General features: G+C 38.3%; 1 protein-coding gene across 1 annotated transcript in view; it reads right to left on the bottom strand.

Moving 5' to 3' along the window:
* The window catches only part of LRRC7 (leucine rich repeat containing 7), a 1,130,220-nt gene that overhangs the window by 862,662 nt on the left and 244,509 nt on the right, over positions 1-23,049 (bottom strand). Inside the window, exon 4 of the mRNA XM_039838554.1 lies at positions 14,835-14,900. The gene's annotated coding sequence lies outside the window, so the exon portion shown is untranslated. The remainder of the gene's footprint in view (positions 1-14,834; positions 14,901-23,049) is intronic.

The raw sequence follows: 23,049 nt of genomic DNA, 5'->3' as shown, positions 1-23,049 counted from the left end.
AAGATAGCTTGGTATATACGAAGCACATGGTAACCACAAACCAAAAATCTACAGAAGATATACAAGAAATAAAGAGAAAGGAATCCAAACACAACACTACAGAAAACAATCAACACACAAGACAATAAAAAGGGAAAAGAGAACTACAAAAAACAATCAGAAAACAATTAATGAAATGGTAGTAAGTACACACCTATAAATAATTCCTTTAAATGTAAATAGATTAAATGCTCCAATGAAACGACAATTGACTAAAGAAGTAGTGGTACATATATAAATGGAATCTTACCATTTGCAACAACAAAAATCAACCTAGAGTGTATTTATGCTAAGTGAAATAAATCAGAGACAGAAAAAGACAAATGCCGTATGATTTCACTTATATGTGGAATCTAAAAAACAAAATAAACAAATTAACAAAACAAAACAAACTCATAGATACAAAGAACAAACTGATGGTGCTAGATGAAAGGGAGGTTGGGGGGCTGGGTGAAATAGGTGAAGGGATTAAGAAGTACCAATTGGCAGTTACAATATAGTCATGGAGATGTAAAGTACAGCTTGGGGAATATAATCAATAATATTGTAATAATTATATATGGTGTCAGGTGGGTGCAAGACTTATAAGAGATCACTATGTAAATCATATTAATGTCTTACCACTATGCTGTATACCTGAAACTAATACAATATTGTATGTTGACTGTAATTGAAAAATAAAAAGTTTTAAATAATTTTTACTGGTAGGAATGGAGTAAATATATTAGTTGAAAAAAAAATCAGCAGATTACCATCCATAATTTCATCTGCAACTTTAAATCCCCTTTGCCATGTAACCTAACATATTCTAGGTTCTGGGGGTTAGCAAATGGATATCCTTAAAAAGCCACTATTTTGCCTATCACAGCTAATATAAAATGGGTAAAGCAAGGAGAAGAACCCAAATATATCTGATTCTGAAGGCATCACATCTCTTAACTATACTAAACTACTAAAAAAAAATCAGATCTTTACCTTCAAAAGGAAATAACAAAATAGTTCTCATGGTTCCTGCCAGGTCCATTCACCCAAAAACCTAAATAATTAATAATTGTTGTTAATCTCATACTATATTATCTTATTTTAGCACAAGACCAAGTACAGTAGACAGTAGAAAGATTATTATTCTCTATTTTAAGTATTAGGATCAGAGGAAATAAGTGTCATAGGCAGAGTTTCACTTTTAATAAAAGCCTTCTCAAACCCTGAGGTTTTGAGCTGGAGTCTTTGTATACATCTCCTATGCCAAATAAAACTGAAAGAACTCTAGTTTTAAAAAGTCATTTACAGTTGTATTCAATTTGCAACAACTCCACATTCTGGCTGTGTAGCACATAATAAGCCCCTCAACCTCTCTGAGTCTCTGTTTCTTCATCTGTAAATGGACCACAGTAACACTTACTCTGAAAGCTTGTTAGGTGAGATAGTGATAATGATAGAAGCACCCTGGCTTTTGATAGGTACATAATACTGGTATCATTATTATTACATGAAAAACCAGTTGGATTCACAACCTCTCTCAAGATGGCACCAAATATTATGTTGAAAGAGTTTTTAGCAAATGTGGAACTAGAGCCAGCTTCCTCAGTGTTCAAGACAAGCATAATTCTCCACTCAATGACAAAAACGCTCCTACAGAAAGATACAGACTCATTTTATGACTTGCCTGGATTCACCTGAAGAGAGAGCTGGACTGGGTTACAGATACTTAGCAAGAAGCTTTACAACTCACTTAGAACCTCTAGGGACTTTCATTTTGTTGGTGTTTTTCTTTGTTTTATTTGTGTTTTTATGTTTTGTTTTGACTGCATTCTCCCAGGTCCAAAACCACAGACCAGAAATAAAATGAATCTATCCAGAGACCCTTTGCTTTAGGGTCTTGCTCTAGTCTCTGAATCAGGGCTCTCTATAAAGGCTAACCAGTACAGAGATCCTCATAGAGGCAAAAATGAAAGCATGACACTGTGAGTATATGACCAGGACTCACTCCCCCGGCCAATAGCTAATTCTCTACCAGTCAAAATCCTGCATATCCTTGGTCACTCAGCTTAGGAAGCTTTCCACACTCCCCTCCATAACTAATGCTTCTTCCTCTTTGCTTAACACAACACATTGTTCTTCTATTTGATGTTTATGTCTTAAAGTAGAGATGTTATCTATATAACTCTCCCAGTATTTTAGTAGCCCCTATCCATCCTACTCACAATTTCTAAGATCTTAGGACAGAAAGCTTTATTAAACCTCCTTTGAGGTGAAGCTACAAATCTACATGTTAAAAGTGGTGGTGATGTCAAAAATCAAATGCTGTCTGACAGGAGCCTGGTTTCCATTCAGTGTTCATTCAAAAAATATCTACTGAGCCCATACTCAGTACCAGGTCCTGTGACAACATATGAAAGGGCATTCTCTGTACTCAGAAAATATGCACTGTGATAAAGGAGGGAGACATAGCCTGCTATAAGACATTGAGTTAAGGGAACAGGAGGGCATGAGGGCATATAGAAGAGGCACATACTCTGGATTAAAGCATCTCTTAAAGGAAACTGTTTTGGTCCCGGTCTTGATTCCTCAGCTGTAAAACAAAGGAGTTGGAATAAATCCAAGGATGTTGACTCTCGGGCCATGGTCATATCTAGCCCACACATGTGAGACCCACCTACTGTATTAGCCTGTACAGTAGGTTTCTTTTTTTCTTTGAACAAATATCAGAAGTGTGAGCAATTCAGGCCCCACTTTTCTCCCTGAGGATGATCGCCTCAGCTGAGATGTGGATGCCCCTTGCATCTACATGTGTTTGCCAGTCATTCTGGGCCCCTTAACTTGCTATGACCTTTCTTGCATGGAAACCAAGTATCAGGTGCCATTTTTCATCAAGCAGTAGGTCACCTCCCTCACTGAACTTTAGGATTACCTGACATCTCATGTGCCAACTTCAAAGTTCTCAACTTTCTGGCTTTCTGCTTATTTAAGTTCATAGAAAAGTTATTATACCACCCTCAATACTAGGAACTGGGAATATGGAAATAAATAAGAAAAAACTCTTGCCTTCAAGGGAAGAACTAAATAGAGACCAGTTATAACCAACTATTGAAACGAAGGTGATGAGTGCTAACAAGGAAGGGAAGTATAAAACGAGGGAGAGTATACACAGTCTTCTGCAGAGCAGCCGGGTTTTACAGCAGAACCTCACCAGGTAAATAGCAAAGGGAGGAGTTTACCAGCACAATGCATATATTTAGGTACACTGTAGGTCCGAAGTAGGTAGTTGCCAATAGACTATAGTTAGCTGAATTCTAAGATGAGGAAGTTATATGTACAAAGACAGAGAGGTGAGTGCTAAAGACTTTCTATTCTAGAAGCCAAAATTATTTAAGCAAAATTGTGCACAGAATTCACTTTGGGAGAAAATGAGATATGAGGTTAGGGAGGCAGAAAAAAAATCCAATAATGTGGGACCTTGTGTGTCATGCTGATGAGGTTTAATTTATTCTGAATATAATAGGTTACCATGGTAGGGGATTAAGTAGGAAGAACATGAATAGATTTGTGGGGCTTTTTAAAAGATTACCCTGTCAGAAGAGTGGGTGGTCAACTGGAAGGGTATATACCATAGATAGAGAAATGAATTGCCAGACAATCGTGAAAACACTGGCAAGAGATGTATCAGTTAGGATTTCTATGTTGCAAACTCCTAGTCAAATTCAGTTAATCAATATGTAAACTTATTGTCCCATGTAATGAAAATAATGAAGTAGGGTGTGCTTCAAGTATGACTTACTGCTGTTTCTTCAGATCCATTTATTTTCTTTCCCTTGGCTATGCTTCATTCTCTGGCTGGCTTCCCTTATGGTGGTAAATGGGTCCAGGCTTTATGTCACCACAACAATATCCCACAAATCATCCTCTTGCATCTCCTTAGCAAAATGGATCATGTGCTCTTGATCTAACGTACTGTTCACAGAATGTGGAGACCTGGGTTTCTGAACTAGTCACTGGGGTATGGAATATTGAAGTACTATTGGATTGATAGGACCTACACTGGAAGCTGAGCACCGGATCAGCTTTCCCTGAATCTCTCAGGCCATATAGAGGTGGAGTTTACATATCAACAAGATGTAGATTACTAATAGAAAGGAGAGAGGAGTATTTAGGAGGCAGCCATCAAGAGCTACTTTCAATGGTGATAGCGTGAATAAAAGAAGTGTTGGGAATGAAGTAAAGGAGATGACAGAGCAATGTTAAAGAAATGGAAGATGAAGATTTGGTCACTGATTGAATGTGGGAAGTGAAGAAGAGAACACATTCTCAATTTTCTGACAAGAATAAATGGGATTCCTGGAGGACAAATGTATTTTGAAGTAAAACTGATAGGTTGACTTTTGAACATGATAAGTGGCTCTAACTCTTAATTATTCAAGTGATGCACAGAAATTATTTGGATGGTTGAGTCTGGATCACAAGGGATGGGACTGGAAATAAAGATTTGGAACATGATGGGATCATAGATGGTATTCACAAGGGATGGGGTTACGTGAGAAAAGCAACTTCTGGACACATTGCATTAAGTTGTTCTTAAGAGTCACGATGCAAGAGCGTGACTCTGACCTCAGAGATGGAAGAGATATTTTAACCTCTGAGAGCGGCCTCTGCACCCTCAAAACCAGGGGAGTTCCAGCTGAGTGACAGAGAGTTGATAAACAGCTTTATCACCTCCTCTTAGTACTACTTCAAGTGAACTAAAATGCATTACGGCTGCCATTGGTGTCTGCCCTCTGGGAGTTCACAATGTTAGACAAGTGTTCGGTCTATTTAGGACATGAACTATGTCTCAAAATAAGCCCTCATCATACAAGAGAAGCAACAGATTCCTAGAGTCCAGAAATATCAGAGGGTTGAAAATTTAACTCATACATGGTAATATATGGCTTCTCTTGTCAGAATATTAAATATTACAGAGGTAGCTTATTGCTGCAGATTAATGTAGTCACCAGACTCATTTAGAAAGCAATTGAGTGACTAATTTTAATTAGAAGTTTAATTGCTACTATTGAAACCAAAGAAACCCATACTCCTCCCTGGAACAACAATTACTATGTCACTCTTCAGTTCATTAGTGGGCCTTTACTAAGCTTAAACATTAGTTTCCAAAGAACAGAAGTAATACAGGGTAGCAGGACTCCAATCAAAAACTCCTAGAATCAAAAGACAGGATAGAAAATGTCATTTTCTGAATGCAGATGATATAATGAAAGAAAAAGTAGGTAGCATTAATCCTCCTCCCAGGAAACAATACAAGATTCTCTAAGAAATAAGACATGATTATAAGTGTACTGTTAACAGGTTGAGATGTTTTCTTCAGATTGGCAAAGAGACAAGTGAGTGCTCCTAAAAAGAAAGAAATCCATCTAAAAAGAGACAAATATAAAAACCTGAAAATGCTTATCATAAAGAAATTGTGTAACTAGATATAAAGTGTTGAATAGCATGCTCTTTTGGAAATGAGAGACCAGAGACTAGAAAGAAACATTTTTCAGAGTTTACACTCACATGGAAAGAGAGGAAAAGAAAGAGAGAGAAAAGGAGAAGGAGAGAGGGAGGAAGAGAGAGATGTTATATGAAAAATTTGCATTTTGCTAATCAAACTGGTGTACTCTGGAATAATGACCAACCTCTGGGTTCCACATGGCGTATACCATCCCTGTTCAACTATTTTCTTTTGTTCTGATTTCATATTTTAAACAACCTTCTTACTTCTAATTTGGCTTAACAGATATCCCAGGACTTGGCAAACAGAAGGCATATTCTCCTAACTGGTGTCCTTTCTCCTACCCTTGCCATATTTAATTCTATTAACAAATAGCAATAAGGCATCATGTTAAAACACAAATCGGATCATACAATTCTTCTTCTCAAAACATTTGAATGGCCTTGCATTTCATTCTGACCAAAAACCAAAGTCCTTACAGTGGCATCCAAGGTCCTATTGACCTGGCTTCATCCCTTGGTCTGCTCTACCCACCCTACTCCATCACTTCTCAGAATCATCCCCTACCCTCTCAATCTCAATCACATGCTGGCTTTCTTGTTCTATAAACACTCCAGGTACATTTCTGCACCAGGACATTTGCTCTTTCTGCTTCCTCTGTTAGAATAATCTATCTCCCAGAAAACCAACTGCTTGCTTCTTCACGTTCTTAGGTCTTTACCTGTATTTCATATTTTCATTGAGGCCTTCGCTGCTCATCTTATTTAAAATCTAACCCTTCCGTCACACTGCCTATTGATTTTTCTATAATACTTAACATCATCTAATATACTACTCATATGCTACTCATATATTTGTTTTCTATTTCCAACTCCTCTGAAATGTAATCTCCTTGCTGCATCCTCAGAAGTATACCACTGCCTAGCACATAAAAAAGATCAATATTTGAATTTCACATTACCAGAGGCCAGCTCTGTGGGGTAGAGAGTATTTGCATACGGAGAAATAGAATATCACCAAATAAACCAGTAAGAGTTGAGACAAGGACACAGTCCATTTTTTGGTCTATGACTTTTGCCACTACACCACATAAGGTCTATTGTCATTGTCATTTTTCCTGCATGGTCCTCACAATGACACAAAATTCTGGCTGGATTATATCACTTAGAGGATCCAAGACATGATGATTCTCAGTTCAATATACAGGCAGATTTCCAGGACATCCCTCCCCACATATCATCTTTGCTTTGATGCCCTCGGTTCAAAGTTTCTATGCTGACCACACCAAGTTGACTCAGTTTTGCCATTCCCCAAGTGCTAGAAAGAGTCTTGCCAAAGGATTAACCTGGGCTGGGAATCTCCTAGTACTACTCCTCCTCTAATCTCAGGAATGATCCCTATCATTGACCAAATCATTGAGTTAGGATTTAAAAACAGTCCCCTGTATTTGGCCTCTTTTCTCTTCTCTAATCATAGGAAAGATTATCTGACAATAAACACCGGTGGTTTAAAAATTAAAATCAGGACATCCCGCCATACTTATATTCTAGTTTTGATCCTGAGGTCATCAGATTATGTTAGCCAACACTTCACTTTCCTTTCCTCTCATTACCAACTCCATCACAGACTTCTTATCTCCATTCAAATGCCTCTCTCCATTAACTAGTACCCTAATGGAAGTACCCCTTCCCGCTGCCACCATTATTCTATACACCTTCTCTCTGCTTTATTTTGTTGTAGTACTTCTTGCTATCTGAACATATATGTGTATACACACACGTACGTACACACACACACACACATGCACACACACACACACACACACACACATATATTTACTTTTTTGTCACTTGCTTCACAACTAGAATGCATCTTCCGTGAAGGCCAGCCAGAGTACCTAGAATATTGTGTGATATATTTCTTCTCTCCCTCCAGACTGTATCTGACTTTATGGACACTAACTATTCTTACTGATCTTGGGTCTTTTCCACCTTCATCTTATCCTTGGAATCTATGGAAGGAGATGAGACTTAATAATTTTTTAGTATATATCATTATTAAATATTTCAGTAGGCAACTTCATATCCACACTACTCTATAATTTATCATTTTTTATCATCAATAAAAATACTGACATTTATATTTCACAGATGCAAAACTATAGACTAAAAAGAAAATTACTGTCCAAGATAGTGGCAAACCCAAATTTTATATTCAGATCTCAATTCTGAGATGATGGTTATGTCTATGATAATGATATGATGATATATTTATTACATCTCTTGAGTATTTTATGTGTCAGACTCATTGCTAAACTCTGTATAAACATTACCTCATTTAATACAAATAATAACAGTAATACCTTATACTAACATAATGCTAATTATGTGCTAGGCACTGTTCTAAACAGTCTAGATTACTAAAAATTTAATCCTCATAAAATCCTAGGAAACTGTGGCAGAAATTGTTAGCTGATCACCAAAATCATTTTCTTTTCCTCCTTGACACTCATCAAAAGACTACATTCCACAGTCTCCCTATTAGAGGAGACAGTGTAATTGAGTTAATCAGTGGATTGTTGTAGGTGGAAGTGATGTGAACCACTTCCAGGCTCAGCCCTAAGAATCATGCATATGACCTTTCATTTTCTGGTTAGTGGAATGGGCATGACCCCCAAGGCAATCCTGCAAGCCGTGTGTTGAAGACACCAAAGTTGCCCTCAAATTGAGGCACTGAGTGACTGTGAACTAGAGACATGACCCCAACCCCACATCTCTATCCTGTGTTGCCTAGATCTGTATTAGACTGTTCATCTGATAAGATAAGTTGCTGAATTCGGATGGTTTATTTCTTATAGCAGTTAGCTTACTTATTTCCCAGGTAAGTGGTGCTCTTACCCACATTTCACAGATGATAAAACTGAAGCACTGAGAATTTCAGTAACTTGTAAGTAGTTATTATCATCCTTATTTTATAAATAAGAAAATTGAGTCTCAGTGAAGTTAAGTATTTGGCAATACTGTATCAGTCAGGTACAGTTAACAAAATAGAAGCTACATTAAATTGTCCAACAAGGGAGATTTAACATGCAGAACTATTCATCAAGGGGTTGGAGGAACTGGAAGGGCAAAAGAAGACAATGAAGAAACCCAGAGCTCAGGAAGAGCAGGAAACCACCAGCAGCCTTAGGACTAGAAGGACGAAGAGTAGGTAGTGTTACCAGAGCCCAAGTACTGAGATGGCCAAGTGTATGCTAAAACCACTATCCTGAAGGAACTGGGAACTCTAAAGGAGATGGAACACCACTCAGGTGCTTCCTAAAGCAAAGGAGATGGAACATTGCTCAGGTGCTTCCTAAAGCAAAGAGGAAGAGCTCAATTTCCTCTCAGTTCCAGTTTTCTCCCAATGCCCTCCATTAGCTGATCCTAGCTAGCCTTTAACTGCCAAAATAACACGTGAGAGGCTGTTTGCTGATGTCAGTGCCCTGCAACACAGAACAGATTGAGAGAAATGCAAAGAATGGATCTAAGAGTAAGTAGGCAAGTGACCAGAATATCAACCAAGGGCCCTCAGCCAATAACTGGCAAACCTATGTTTGGAACGCAGACCTGTATACCCTCACAGCACAGCTAGACCTGGTATTTCTAATATGTTATGTGTCTCTCAAGTGAACATAGTTCTTTCTTTGTATATTAAATATTTGCTCTAATTGTTTTTACCTTTTAAAAGCCATTTAGCTTATTGGATACAGAGACTGTTAAAGAAAAACAAGAAAGTAACTGGGTATCTTTCTACCATCTTCTCAGATAATTCTGGGTAAACATTAAACAATGGTATGGATGTCAGAAAACATCACCACGATAGCAACTAGCAGCCAACATAAGGGTGGTAAGCATGGGATTTGTTGCTGGGCAATTCTGCATTGGAATATGTGCCAATCACACTTACCGAATGCAGAGCATTTGGGATAAAATTATTTAAATTCATTGAGTCTTAGTTCCCTCACCTATAACATGGAGATACTAATACCAACTGTCCACAGTTGTAGCCATAGCAGCATTTACGAAGAATGAATTAATTTATATATATCACCTCATTAAGTCCCTGACTTTTCAGAACCATCAGTCTAGTAGCAGCTATTGTTGTAGCTGTTGCTATTGGTGTCAGGTCATTCAGTAAGCAAAGACAGCTGGAATTAGGATGGAATATAATGCACTTCAGAGTACATGGCACTTCCTTCAAGGTATTCACTACATTCTTCTAAAATTCAAAGGATGCAAAAGTCAGGGATTTTGTGCTAGATAGACTCCATCATGTGTCACGCTACAAACCGCTGGCATTTTGGCAGATTTAAAAATATATATAGTTATTTTAGACACTGAAGCCTCAGAAACTCATTTTATAGTTCACTCTAGTGATAGTACTTAGGTGTAATTTCATCATTTTTAAAGAACCCTCAATAAAAAATGAATTTCAAGTGATTATATCCTAATGGAACAGTATGGACGTTTGTATCAGTACATTTAAGAGGTTATCAAGAACATGAGTTAATTTAAATTATTTTGTTATTTTTTCACTTGGGACTGGAATGAAGCATTAGCTAAAAATCCTCACCTAAATATACTTCCACTACTGTGCCAAGGCAAGGGTTCTCCAATTCTTGCTTTGCATGACTTGCCATGTGTCATGTAGAAGTTTTAGGTGATAAATTCCTTAAGATAGAAAATAGATACATGACAATTTGTAGGAATAAATTAGCAGATATACTTTCTCTTAGCTTGATGTAGATATGACTTTAATTTGAATATGGATGAGTATCTGCTGGAATCCTCAGGAACCACCAAATTCATCTGAGTCTAAGAGTACAGAAGCATCATTATTAACTCCCTATTCTCTGAAATAGTTATATTCTCGCCCTCACAATAAATTATTTTGCCTTCATGCATGCTGTTGGACTTAGGAAATTATTTCCTTTTTCCCATTTTGCATTGTATCTGCTGGTGAGTTGAGGTAAACCCACATGTCATTTTTGGCATGCTCACATGCTAACCAAATTATAAATTCCTATTTATCTACCCTAAACCTTGCCCACTGTATCTATCACTCTGAGGACAAAGTTATTCCAGTCCAAAGAAAATAAAAACACAAAAGAAGCAGCAGCAAGAGTAAGAGAGAATTTTGTAATACCTAGAGTAGAGCAAATCTGGGCTGTTTACCCAAGGCCCTCAAAGGGGCAGCCCACAAACCAGTAGATATGTCCTCTGCACCTGTATTCCTTTGACAAATGAAAAATTTTTTAAATATTCCTAGAAGCCAGCATTTTCCTACTTTTGGTGTTTCCTTTTACTTAGACAAACAGTTCAGAGCTGGGTGTATGGTTAACAAGACTGTCGATATCCCCTCTCAAAGGAGGATACAAAAGCATAGTCAAGAAATAGTCAACGCCTTCATAAAATGGCTTCCTCACATCTCCTCACTGTCGCTAGAACTGGAGTATTCTATTTCCCTCCAAGTTCAGTGTACTCATGTACCCCAATTAACTAAAGAGAACAGAAACAGGATACTGCACTAGACTCTATATATCATTCATTAATTCAGAAAATATTTACTAAGCAACTACTATATGCCAGGCACAGTCTTAGGTCCTAGGGATAGATATAGCAATGACTGGAAAAGACAAAAAATTAATACTCTTATTGAGTTTACATCCCAGTGAAGGGAGAAGACAATAAACAAGATAAAATATATCATGTGTTATATGATAATTGTGGTAAAGAAATTAAAGGTAGACAGAGTATTAGAGGTGAAGAATGTACATAATGTCTTAAGTGTCAACATCATTCTCATGTTTATGAAAGCTCTGAGATTTAACTGAGAGTCAATCTCATAATGTTATTTAAAATATTTAGTCTCAAAGCACTTGTAGAAAAAATGACCCTACCCATTTGAATATCAGAAGTTTGGCAGTAATTCATGAACATTTGCAGAACAACGTCTTGGAGCATGATCGAAAATGTTCCCACTCAGCCAGTGGGCTGGCCAGCTCTGGCCAGTCTTTCTCAGTCCTCTGTTCCATCATGACTCCTGGGCTCTCGCACAGCACTCTTCAAAATGAGCTTATTCCTCGTTAGACCTGTTCAACCATATGGATCTGAGAGAACCCAACAAATAATGAGCAGTTCTGTTCACAGGGTTGCCTAAGAGCTCATGGTCAGGAGCTCTGTCTTTATCAATACCCAGAGCGTGGCACGAGCACTTTATTAAACAGTGTACGATTCACTGCTGCAGAGAGCTTGACCTTGCTTCACAACAGTGGAGGCCTGTGTTGTGATTTTTCTACTGCAGTTCACATACCATCTTTTTTCCATCACAAATATCTATCACACTATAGGAACTGTCCAGTAAAACAACCTAAATGCCAGGGCTGCCTACATTGTAGCCTGTATAGGATATGGAGAGCTTTACTGCTCTGGTTTCATTAATAGCTATCAGTCTTTCTAATCACTTAGCAAATGGGTTAGAGGTAAGTGTGTGGAATATGTGCTTCTAGAATGCAAAGATATCTACCAAGTGTTATGCTTCCTTCCTAGTGGTGGAAAGTCCAAAATAAAATAATTTGTCCATAATGTAGAGGGAGCATTCTATTATGTCCTGGAATAATGAGCTTCTAAAAACTTCATTGATTTGGCAGGGCTCTAAAACTTCATAAAACTTATATTCTACCCTCTTCTCCCATAGAGGAATGCTTCTAAGGTACGTGCCAAGATTTTCCTGTCTGGTCCTATAACTATGATACCACAGGTTCAGCTAAATTTGATATTCTGTGAAATATCCAGACTACCTAGGTCCTATTGGATTTTAACAAGCCCAGTAAGTTAGCATAGTCCTGGAACAAAATCATAAATGTAAAGCATTGTCCAGAGTATGTGAATACAAATTGCTTCCATTCCTTTTTCTGGATAGAAATGGCAAAGAATTCATTTGCAGGATCAGCAGACACATACCATATCTTGAGGCAGTGCTAATCGGCTTTTGCAAAGATACTACAGCTGGCACAGCAACTACAATTGGGACTAGTACTTATTTAAATTTATGATAGTTCACTAGCATCCTTCAGGACCTGTCTGCTTTTTCATGGTGAGAATTAATTGGTGAATATAATGAGATCACCATCCCCACAAACCATAAAGGCTTTAAGGTAGGTACTATTTCTACCATTCCCCCTCAGGATGAGGTTGTTATTTTTTTGTTTTGTTATCCTTTCTTCCTTGGAGTGGGGGAGTTCCACAGACTTCCATTTTAATTCCCCTTATAGAATAGCTCTTACTCCATAGGCCAAGGAACTGATACAGGAGTTCTGCCAACTAGCAAGTATGTTCATTGCAATTATCCATTCGGGGACAGAGAATTAACCACTGTGTGCATCTGTGGAACCAGTGCATCCACCGTGAACAGGACCTGGACCAGGAGTCTGGTTTTTTTTCCTGGACACCATATATTCCCACTCTTTTGCAAGGGGAGCATAATAACATGGCATCACTCTCAGCTCAGATCCAATGAAATGGCTAACTATTGCCCCTTGCCTCAGCATGTGGATACCTAAGTAAATGATGGTAGGTCTCTTTGAGGAAGGCAGAGGAAATCATTACTGTGTACAGTTACTATGGTATTGCAGGGTCCTTCTTAGAGATGCAGTATCTCCTTCAGCCACTGAGTTACAGGTTTAAAAAGAGGTTCATGTTCAGAAACCATACCAACAATTGTGACTTCTGCTGGGGAGGTTGCTCTCACCTTCCTGATCACCCATCCTTGATTTTTTTTTGTTTGAATAAATTGAGCGATTTCCTTATTGGCTGCCCATCTACTTGCCCTTCGGAATGCCATGTTTTATTAATCACTGCCACAGCTCTTTGCAGGCAGGGCCCCTTTCTGTGCTACCCTGACCATCCAATCATTATAATTGATGTTTAATCTAATGTCTCCACCTGGTATCTATTATTTTGAGGTCCTATTATCTCCATTGCTATAGGGAAACCAGTTCTGTAATAGCTTCTCCTGGTGTCAGTCTTGGCCTATAAAGAACAAGCAATACTGAATTGCTCAGTGATGTTGGTGATCCTCTCACCTGAATAATTATTTTTGCTTTGGTAAATAAACTGAACTTTGGACTCTCTCATCCATCACGGTTGGCTGGTCGATCTTCTAACCTTACAATCACTCTAGCATGCTCACTTTTCTGAAACTTTGGATATCCCTTTCCACCATCCAACCTTTCTTCTCCACTTACTGCAGGCCATTATCCTCTCCAGACTTGCAAGAGCCATCCTAGCAGCATTTTAGCAACATCACCCAGGATCCTTGACCAGATATTAAATCATATCACATGAGAATGTTCCTGCACTGATAAACACTCTTTATTTAACTCTGTATCTATAGCACCGTTAACTCATGGATACCAAAGTCTCCATAGGCAAGGTATCCATTCCTGACAACTAGAAGTAGAAAATTCATGGAAAAGCACATGTAGGAGGTTTTCATAGTGTGGCCTAGGAGTGGCATTAATCACTTCACTCACAGTGAATTAGCTGGAATTCAGTCATATGACTGCAACTCATTATCAAGGAAGCTGGGAAGTATAGTCTAACTTGGTGCCTAAGAAGAAGAGGAGAGTACTGGTCTTTGTGAGCGGCTAGCATTCTCTACTACAACAGCAAAGCCCAATACTCCCATGATTCCTGTGAACTATACTGCCCAGGGGACAGAGCTAGGTAAAATGCATGCTCTATAAAACTTTGAGACTTTTTTGTTTATAATACAAATGTAGTCCCTTTGCGAGCCAATGTAGACCTCAGAAAGAAATGTTTTATTACCAAGGTGATATAAACCAAATAAGACCAAGTAGTTTTCCTAGCTCCTTTCTACATAAGCCTAACCTCAAATTTGATTCTCTGTATATTCCAAAAGCAATGGTGAAGAAAGGCCAGTATGAGGAACAGCAAGGTAGTCAGTGAGAAACAGCATGTACAAGAGAAGAAAAATGGAAAGAAAGGGAAGAAGGAAAATAAAACAGATGGAGAGAGAGAAAGAAAGAGAAAGAACATTTGTCTCAGTATCTAAAGCTGATAGGCAACTCATATAATTGTTCTCAAGACAAAATCCATATCTTTCACCAGCTGCATAAGAGTGATTTAAAGAGGAAAGAATGAATAAAACAGACAGTTGCTGCCAGGGACCACAATCTTTAACTCCTTTGTTCAGTGCAGTGAAAACATCACCTCCTAGAAACAGGATTCAGTAAAATATCCTTTACCTTAATATTGATTTTTGTTCTTTGGAATGAAAAAAGGCATGAGATCCTCCAAAGGGCACAGCTGAACTGCAAAAGGCAGACAATAAGAAAATATCAGTGAATTTGCCTACTACTGTATACTCTTAGCTAAAAAAGGCAAAAAAAAAAAAAAAAAAAGTCATAGTAATCCTACAGCATTTTTGTGGCCTGTGAAAAGCCAGTTTGTTTTTCTAATTATCTGAAAATCCATCACCTATAATATAAGCTCTATTGTTATGGTTTATAAAATATGCCCTCAAAGAAAAAAATCTTCTCCAACAGTGAAAATTCAACGGATTAACAAATATTTAAAGTTTAAAAGTGTACTCTTATAAACAATCACTTCACCAATGATGATAAGAGTGTGGTAAAAATGGCACTTTTACCATGGGGGTGTTATGTTGATACAGGGTAACTTCCAAGATATGTAAGAGTTTCAAAAATATTCACATTTTTTAAACTAACCCTCCCACTTCTAGACATTTATTCAAAAGGGAAAAAATAATAAATGTACATAAGAACATACAGATCTAAGTATTTACCAAAATATTATTTATATATTTTTATTATTAAAAAAATTATAGACTAAGAAGTACATGATTCTAATAGAAAAAAATAGACAATATAGATTTGGCCAGGTAGGACCTAAAAATAACCACTGTTAACATTTTCTTGTCTATTCTTCCAGACTTTTCCCCAAGCGATCAGAAACATATACACACAAAACAGATATCATATGATTTCTTCACTATTGCTTTTTCCATTTAGTAGATAATAATCATCCTCAACCCTATAACACTGTATATAAATTTACATCGTTTTATTTAAGAACCACAAGGCTTTCTATTTTATGATCAAGTCAAAATGATTTTAGCAACTCACTGTTGTTGACATTTGGGTTACTTTCAATTGTTCTTGATTGTATAGAACACTGAGATAAATATCTATACATACATATCTATGGACACATAGTTAAATATATCTTTAGGATAAATTCCAAGAATTTCTTGTAAGTACTCAATATTTAGGATCTTTGATATATATTGTCAAAATATTTTCCAGAGAAGTTATATCAATTTACAATTCTGCTCTGTGTTTGGAACTGCCTATTTCCTCATACTACGACAACATGAGGTATTCTAATCATTTTAAACTTTGTAAGTATGATAGGGGAAATGATATATCATTTTAATTTACATAAATTTTATTACTAGTATATATGAATATTTTAAGTAAATTTTTTTTTCTATAATGAATCACCTATACATCAAATTTAGACCACTTTTCTACTTTTTTTTTTGCTTTATTATTTATTGCTAAGTGGCTTTTTGGTAATTTTGTTTGTTACTTTTCCTTTACATTTGCCAATTATTTCCCTGTAGTTTCTGATTTTAAATATTAAGTTATTAATCTATCCAACATTCATTTAGAAATAAGGTATTTAGTGGGCTCTAAATTATGGAAGGATGGGAGTGAGAATAGTCTTTTTATTCCCCACTACTATGAAAAGCTACCTTTATTATATTCTAAATTTGAAATCATTGGAAATAAATATCCCACAGTAAAAGATAATTAAATCATCTACTTCATAGTATATTAAGCTGTAATTAAATATATTTATAATTAATTTGCAATATTAAAATGTTTTTATCTTATAATAAATGCAGAGGGGAGCTAGCAATTAAATTTTAGAAACAACAGTATTACAACTATGTTTTTTCAAATATTCAAAAATTTACATTTGGAAAAAGACCAAAAAGAATACATACACATAACAATGATTATTTCTCTGGGTTAAGAACATAGCAGGAAGATAATTTCCCTGCTCTTTGAGTCTTTACAATTTTTTTTTTTATGAGTATGTACACTTCTTGTAATGGAAAAAAGTTTACATTTTCTTTAAAAATATAATCAGTATATCTAATAGGATTTTCTATCAAGAAGAGAAAAATATCAAGAAAATGTGAATTAAAGGCTCTGGAGTTTTCACCAAAAGAAGAAATTTAGGCACTATGGTTATCTCTTTCATCACTGTCAGAGTTTCTCCATGCTAACATAATATTGGGGAGGATGAATTAATCAGCATTTTCCAGTCAGGTCAGCATCTCTGAATCTTCTCTTCCACCTACAATCATTTATCCTAAGGGTTCCCATTTCACTTTATTGTGGCAAGCGCCAATGCTTGCCCAAGGTCTGAGGGGATTGATTTGCTATAGAAAACTGATCAGACACCATCCCTATAGAGTACTTTAGTTTCAAGGGAGCCTGAAACAAGGCTTGTATGAAATTGTTCACAAGGTAGTTTTAAAGTCGTATGCACTTTCAGAAACTGTCAGTACCAAAACACGTATTGATCTATGCCGAGCAACAATTCACTGAAATTGCATAAGGTACCTGTACAACTGTAAGCATGGTGAAGAAAAAGAAAAACTAAACTAGACTAGAAAGTACCTCAAGAGAATATAGTGCCCTGGGCTACCCAGAAAAGATTGTAAGGGAAAGCCCAAAGCTTATAGAGTAGAAGACTGCATTGACTGAGATGTTTTCCTTTTTCTTATTTCTCATTAACACCCTTTTAAAGCTTGCACTCCTTATGGAAGCACAGAGAAGTGGCCACATTTCCTCCTGATCAAATTCACCCACTTCTTCACTCCATTTGGAGAAAGGATGATTTCCATCTGCTCCAACCAAAGAAGATTCTTACTCTCAAGTCTCTGGTTGGAGAAAAGAAAGCTCAGTGATCCCCAAATGTTTCTTTTACTTTCTACCTGAGTCACGCTATCCTAATAAGGTAGCAGCACAGGAGTCTGGCATTAAAAAAAAAAAAATCATGATCATGGTGATAATGTCTAAATTGAATGAGGATAATGGTATTTTAAAAGTATAAATCTATAGGAGTTATCAAAAAGGTAGTGAAAAGTCATATATCTGCAAGATCCATACAAGTATTAACTGACTCTAAACACTGGGCCATCCTGTGCCTAAAGGGGAAGAAATAGAAAACATGAAATAAACTCCCTACTCCTGAGACTCTAACAGTCTGGAAATAAAGGAAATAAAAATCATGGACAATGTAGGTAGTTAGTGTCTACACTCTAATATTTATTGAGTATTTGGAATATCATCTCTGCCTTTAATGTTACAGGAACTCAGTAAGGTGCTTTTCACATTCAAAGAGGGATCTCATTATTTTACAGGGTCTTAATATAGTCGCATTCTTGCTCAAAGACACATAGCTACTAAAGTATAACGATGGAAAATGAATCCAGGATTTTCAAGTAAAGATGATGAGTGGAATGTACATATTTACTTTCGCCTCTTTCCAAAACTCCATTAAACTGGTGACAAAGGAGTTTTTAGGCATAAACATGAAGGATGGGGAGAAACTAGAGAGGACATCAGCAACAAAATTACAGAATCTAAAAAGCAGATGGATGAGGGGTAAATAATTTAGATTTAAGAGTACTGAGTCATAGGCCAGCAAGGGTTTAAAGCTGAGAACCTAATCAACTTGAGGCTGCAGAATCTTCAAAAGGTTCAGGAATTGGCAATATCAGTACTCTGACAGAGGGGGTGAACAAGGGCCAAATTAGGAAGATAGGTTGAAAATCTGTTTAGGAATCAATTATAAACATCAGATCCCATACAGCACTCCATGTAACCAGGTAACTTCCTCCCTTCCTCTGGCAAAAGACCGAGTTTATTTTCTAGATATGTAACCACAGATTCTTTGTAATAACAGACCAGATAGAATTGAGGCTTGATGTATTGCATTGCAAAGGAAATAAACATGCATTTGGATGTTGAGACCCTGAGGACTATTCCCTAACTAAGCTCTCAATGCTGGCAGCTGCGCCAGTACCTTGACCTTTCAGAAAGGAAAGTGGTTAGCAACCTCCCTAAGAATCTGCTCTGCCTAAGAAAAAAAGACTTATGTTAATATTGAAGTTTCATCAGCCGAATGGCCCTGCCAGGCCAATTTAGCAAACTCATAGTCAATAACGCCTATCTGCACACCCAGAGCTCTCAATCAGGTTTTTAAATCATGGGTTATCAGATGTATGATAGTTCACAAAGTAAGGTTAAGTACTATCACATAAATGTCTAATCTCGGATGTGTGAATGTATGATTTGTAGCAGGTCCTGATATAAAAAGTGCTTTTTTTAATTGAGAATCCTAATCAAATGTTTTTTGAAAATCAATACTCTAATTTGAATGATAATGAACGATAATAAACAAAGCTTAGAAAAAACCTGGAAGAATCAGAATCTATGCAGGTAGAAGAAAACTAAAGTTAATTATAAGTAAAAGACCTTACTATATTCAGAGAAATTATAATTGTACTAATTAAGCAAGTTACAAAAAAGCAAAAGGAATACTTAAACCATAAAGAGCCCTTGAAAGTTAAACAATACCATCAAGATGGGACAGTAATTTAACTGCATAAAACAGAAGGAGAATATGAAAGAAATTCCCAGAAAGCAAACCAAAATACTAAACTTTATTGACTAGTTACTAATTTAGCATGTGTTAAGTTACTTAAACCTCACAATAACCCGTGAGGCGGAAACTTTTATTATCACCATTATAGATGAGACTGAGCGTAAAGAGGTTAAATAACTTTCTAATGTTCACATAACTTGAACCAATTTATTTCGATTCTCCTTTGCAAACTAAAATTATGTTATTCTTCCCATCCTGGTTCTGATTTTCCATTCTATTAATGTACTTATTAAGCATTTTGTAAATGCTTAGTATCCGTTTCATGTATAGATGGACTATAAATGCATTCAGTAAATAAATATGCTAAACTAAGCATCTTGCTAGGCTATGAAGATAAAGGATGAATAAGCCCTTATTTCAGTTGTTACAGACATATGTTTCTCTTGCTATATCTCATTTTTTTTTCTAGCTTTGTTGAAACATAACTGGCATGTAACGTTATGTAAGTTTAAGGTATACAATATGGCGATTTGATACATGTATATATTGCAAAATATTTACCACAATAAGGTTAATTTAATATGTCTTTCACCTCACAGTCATCATTTTGTTGCTGTTGTTATGGCGAGAACATTAAAGTTCTACTCTCATAGCTACATTCAAGTATACAATACAGTACTGCAATCTACAGTCACCATGCTTTGCCTTACATCCCCAGAACTTCTTATAACTGAAAGTCTGTACCCTTTGACCAACATCTCCGCATTGTCCCACTCCTCAGCTCCTGGCAACCACCATTCTACTCTCTTTCTATGAGTTCAATGTTTTCAGAGTCCATATATAAGCGAGATCATACGGTATTTGTCTTTCTCTGTCTGACTTATTTCACTAGCCTAATCCCCTTGAGGTCCATCTATGTTGTCACAAATGGCAGAATTTCCTATTTTCAATGCCTAATAATATTTCATGGTTTATAGGTATGCAGGTAGAAGAAAACTAAAGATATGTATATACTGCACATTTTCTTTATCCATTCGTAGATGGATACAAGACATGTTTCCATGTTTTGGCTTTTGTAAATAGTGCTGCAATAAACGTGGAAGGGCACATATTTCTTCAAGGTGATTGCAGGCCGCCTGGAACTGACGGTCCCGCCCACCGTCTCTGCCACCGCTCCTAACAGCGCTCCCAAGTCCGCATTGAAATTACAACTAAATTATAAAATAATCAACGTGGAGAATCGCCTGAAGTCCAGCTGATCATAACACCTACATCTGGCGATATAAAGGAACCACATCAAAGCCTGTAGAAGATACAAAGTTGTGAAGTTGGCTGAAACCGTACCTTTGGGTGGTGGAAGATCACTCACTAGCCCAGCATCCCAGCCCAGGTAAGAGGAGATTCTAATAACTGTGACTGTAAAAACCAGAGGGGATTCAGGCCATCTGGGTGAGACAGAAGGAAACAGAAACCCTAGATACCCCTTTGAATGACCCACGCACAGGCTTTCTGACCTGTGGACACTCACCTGGAACACCAGTGGTGGGTCAGAGGCTCACATGGGATTTATAACGAGAAAGTCTGCATTACCTGGCACCAGGACGAGGGCTGGAAGGGAAGCCACTATTGTGCTTCAGTCCTGCCCCGCTACCAGGCAATTTACAGACCTCGCCAGCTCGACTGTGCAGACCCCTCCCACAGAGATATTAGGAAGCTCTGGCCTGAGGGGATCAGTCTGCCCCACCCAACCTTCAGATTGCCCTGGGCTTTTGTTGCTGGATGGCTGCCAAACCCTGCTCCAATTCAGGGCCAAACTTTCCCAGCGGGTGGCAAGCACTGTGAGCTGCATTTCTGAGATAGGGTCTGGCAGATCACTGTTGCCAACAAGAACTTGGGTGGATCTTGGGGATCTGTGGGCTAGTCTCAGACAGCAGCTGATCTTGTTGTGATCTGGGACTTCTGCGGGACCCTGTAAATGGTACCAAAGTTGCAGCAAGACTGAGGATGTATTGATCTGACTGCCATTGTCTCTCTAAGACACCACCCCCCTCCACCCTACCCGCAAATTTTCCCAGGTGGCCCATTGACAATGAACTGCCCTGCCCCTCCCTTCCCCTGATCTCCCAATCCACAAAGGCAACCAGCAAACACAGGGCGGGCACTGAATGGAAATCAGTGGCAGGCAGACCTCTGCTGCCTGTGAGAGTTGCATTATTGTGTCCGGGGAGTACAGGGCTCTGTGGGACTGCCCCAGATGGCAGCTGGTCTCACTGTGATCTGTGACTACAGCAGGAACACCTGGGCACAGAAGTTGCAGCGAGACTGAAGCTGTATTGGCTGGATGGCCCTTGCCTCCCTGAGATCCCTCTTCACCCAAGCCACAAAGTACCTACGGCCCATTGACAGGAAACCTCCTATGCCTAGTTTGGCTCTGGGGTTGTACAGTCTGCATAGGCAACAGACCCTGTCTAGCACAGTGAGAGCATTTCAGGGAAAACAGTTGTGGACAGACCACTGTTGCCTGTACAAGCTGCAATATCTCTTGAGGGGATTGCAGGGGTCTGTACTGGCCTGGCGGCCCTTGACTCCCTGAGCTCCTGACACAACCAATACACAAAGTGCCCTCTGCATGTTGACAGGCAGCTGCCCTTGCCCCAGGGTGGCGCATTCAGGTCCAAGGTGGGCAGTAGCTGACCTTGCTGTGAGTGGAAACTCGTACAGAGAGCCACAGAGACAGCGTTGGCACGTAAACTGACACTGCAGTGGCAGGGGGAAATTTACTCCCAGGATCACTGTACCACCCAAAATGCATATTACCCAGAGGTTCATCCAGTTTCAGAGACTTACAGGCAACTGACAGGCAGTGTCAGGCATTGAGGAGCATTGGTCCCTCTGCTAAACTGCCATAGGTCGGGGACGGGAGGATAATCAACCACTACCTACAGCACTGTCTCTTCCACTTACCTATAGATCTAGCATAGGCAACAACCATCAGCAGATCACTTTGTAGTTCTCACAGGGGAGCCCTGAGCAATCAAAAACAGCTGCTGACCTTGGCCTACAGGGGAGCCCTTCCCAAGGGGCCACGAATCCAACGCATCTGGAGGCTGGCACCAGACCACAATGGAGCAACTCCTGACTAGTCCCACTAGCGGTACACACAAAGGGTGGTTGCAACAAGTACACAAGCCTGCTAGGGCAAATCTCACTCAGTGAGGTCAGCCCCCACACAGCAACTCTTACACTGTGGGTGCAGCCAATTCCCACAATTAGTCAGCCTGAGCATTAATCCCATCCACTGATCTACTAACAACAATAAAGGTTTGGCGACAACAGAAGATCACACACAATCCACACAAAGATCATGTCCAGACACTCCGGCATAGGGGATCAGGGATAGTGCACCATTGGGCCACACAGGACATCTTCCAGATCAGGCCATCTGGCCAAGGCTGAGAGACAAAATAAATATTTCTGATGCATAGAAATGAACACAGAGAGGCTAATAAAATGAGAAAACAAAGAAACATGCCACAAATGAAACAACAGGAGAAAACTCCAGAAAATAAGGTAAATGAAATGGAGCCAAGCAACCTATCAGAGACAGAGTGGAAAATAATGGTTATAAGGATGCTCAACAATCCTATGGGGAGAATGGATGAGCACAATGAGAACCTCGACAGAGAGACAGTAAGAATAAAAAAGGACACAGAAACCATAAAAAAGAACCAGATAGAAATGAAGAATAGAATG

This window comes from Pteropus medius, unplaced genomic scaffold (genome assembly GCF_902729225.1).
Source record: "Pteropus medius unplaced genomic scaffold, Ma_sr-lr_union100, whole genome shotgun sequence".
Classification (NCBI taxonomy): Eukaryota; Metazoa; Chordata; class Mammalia; order Chiroptera; family Pteropodidae; genus Pteropus; species Pteropus medius.
This window is presented reverse-complemented; position numbering and strand designations above follow the sequence as displayed.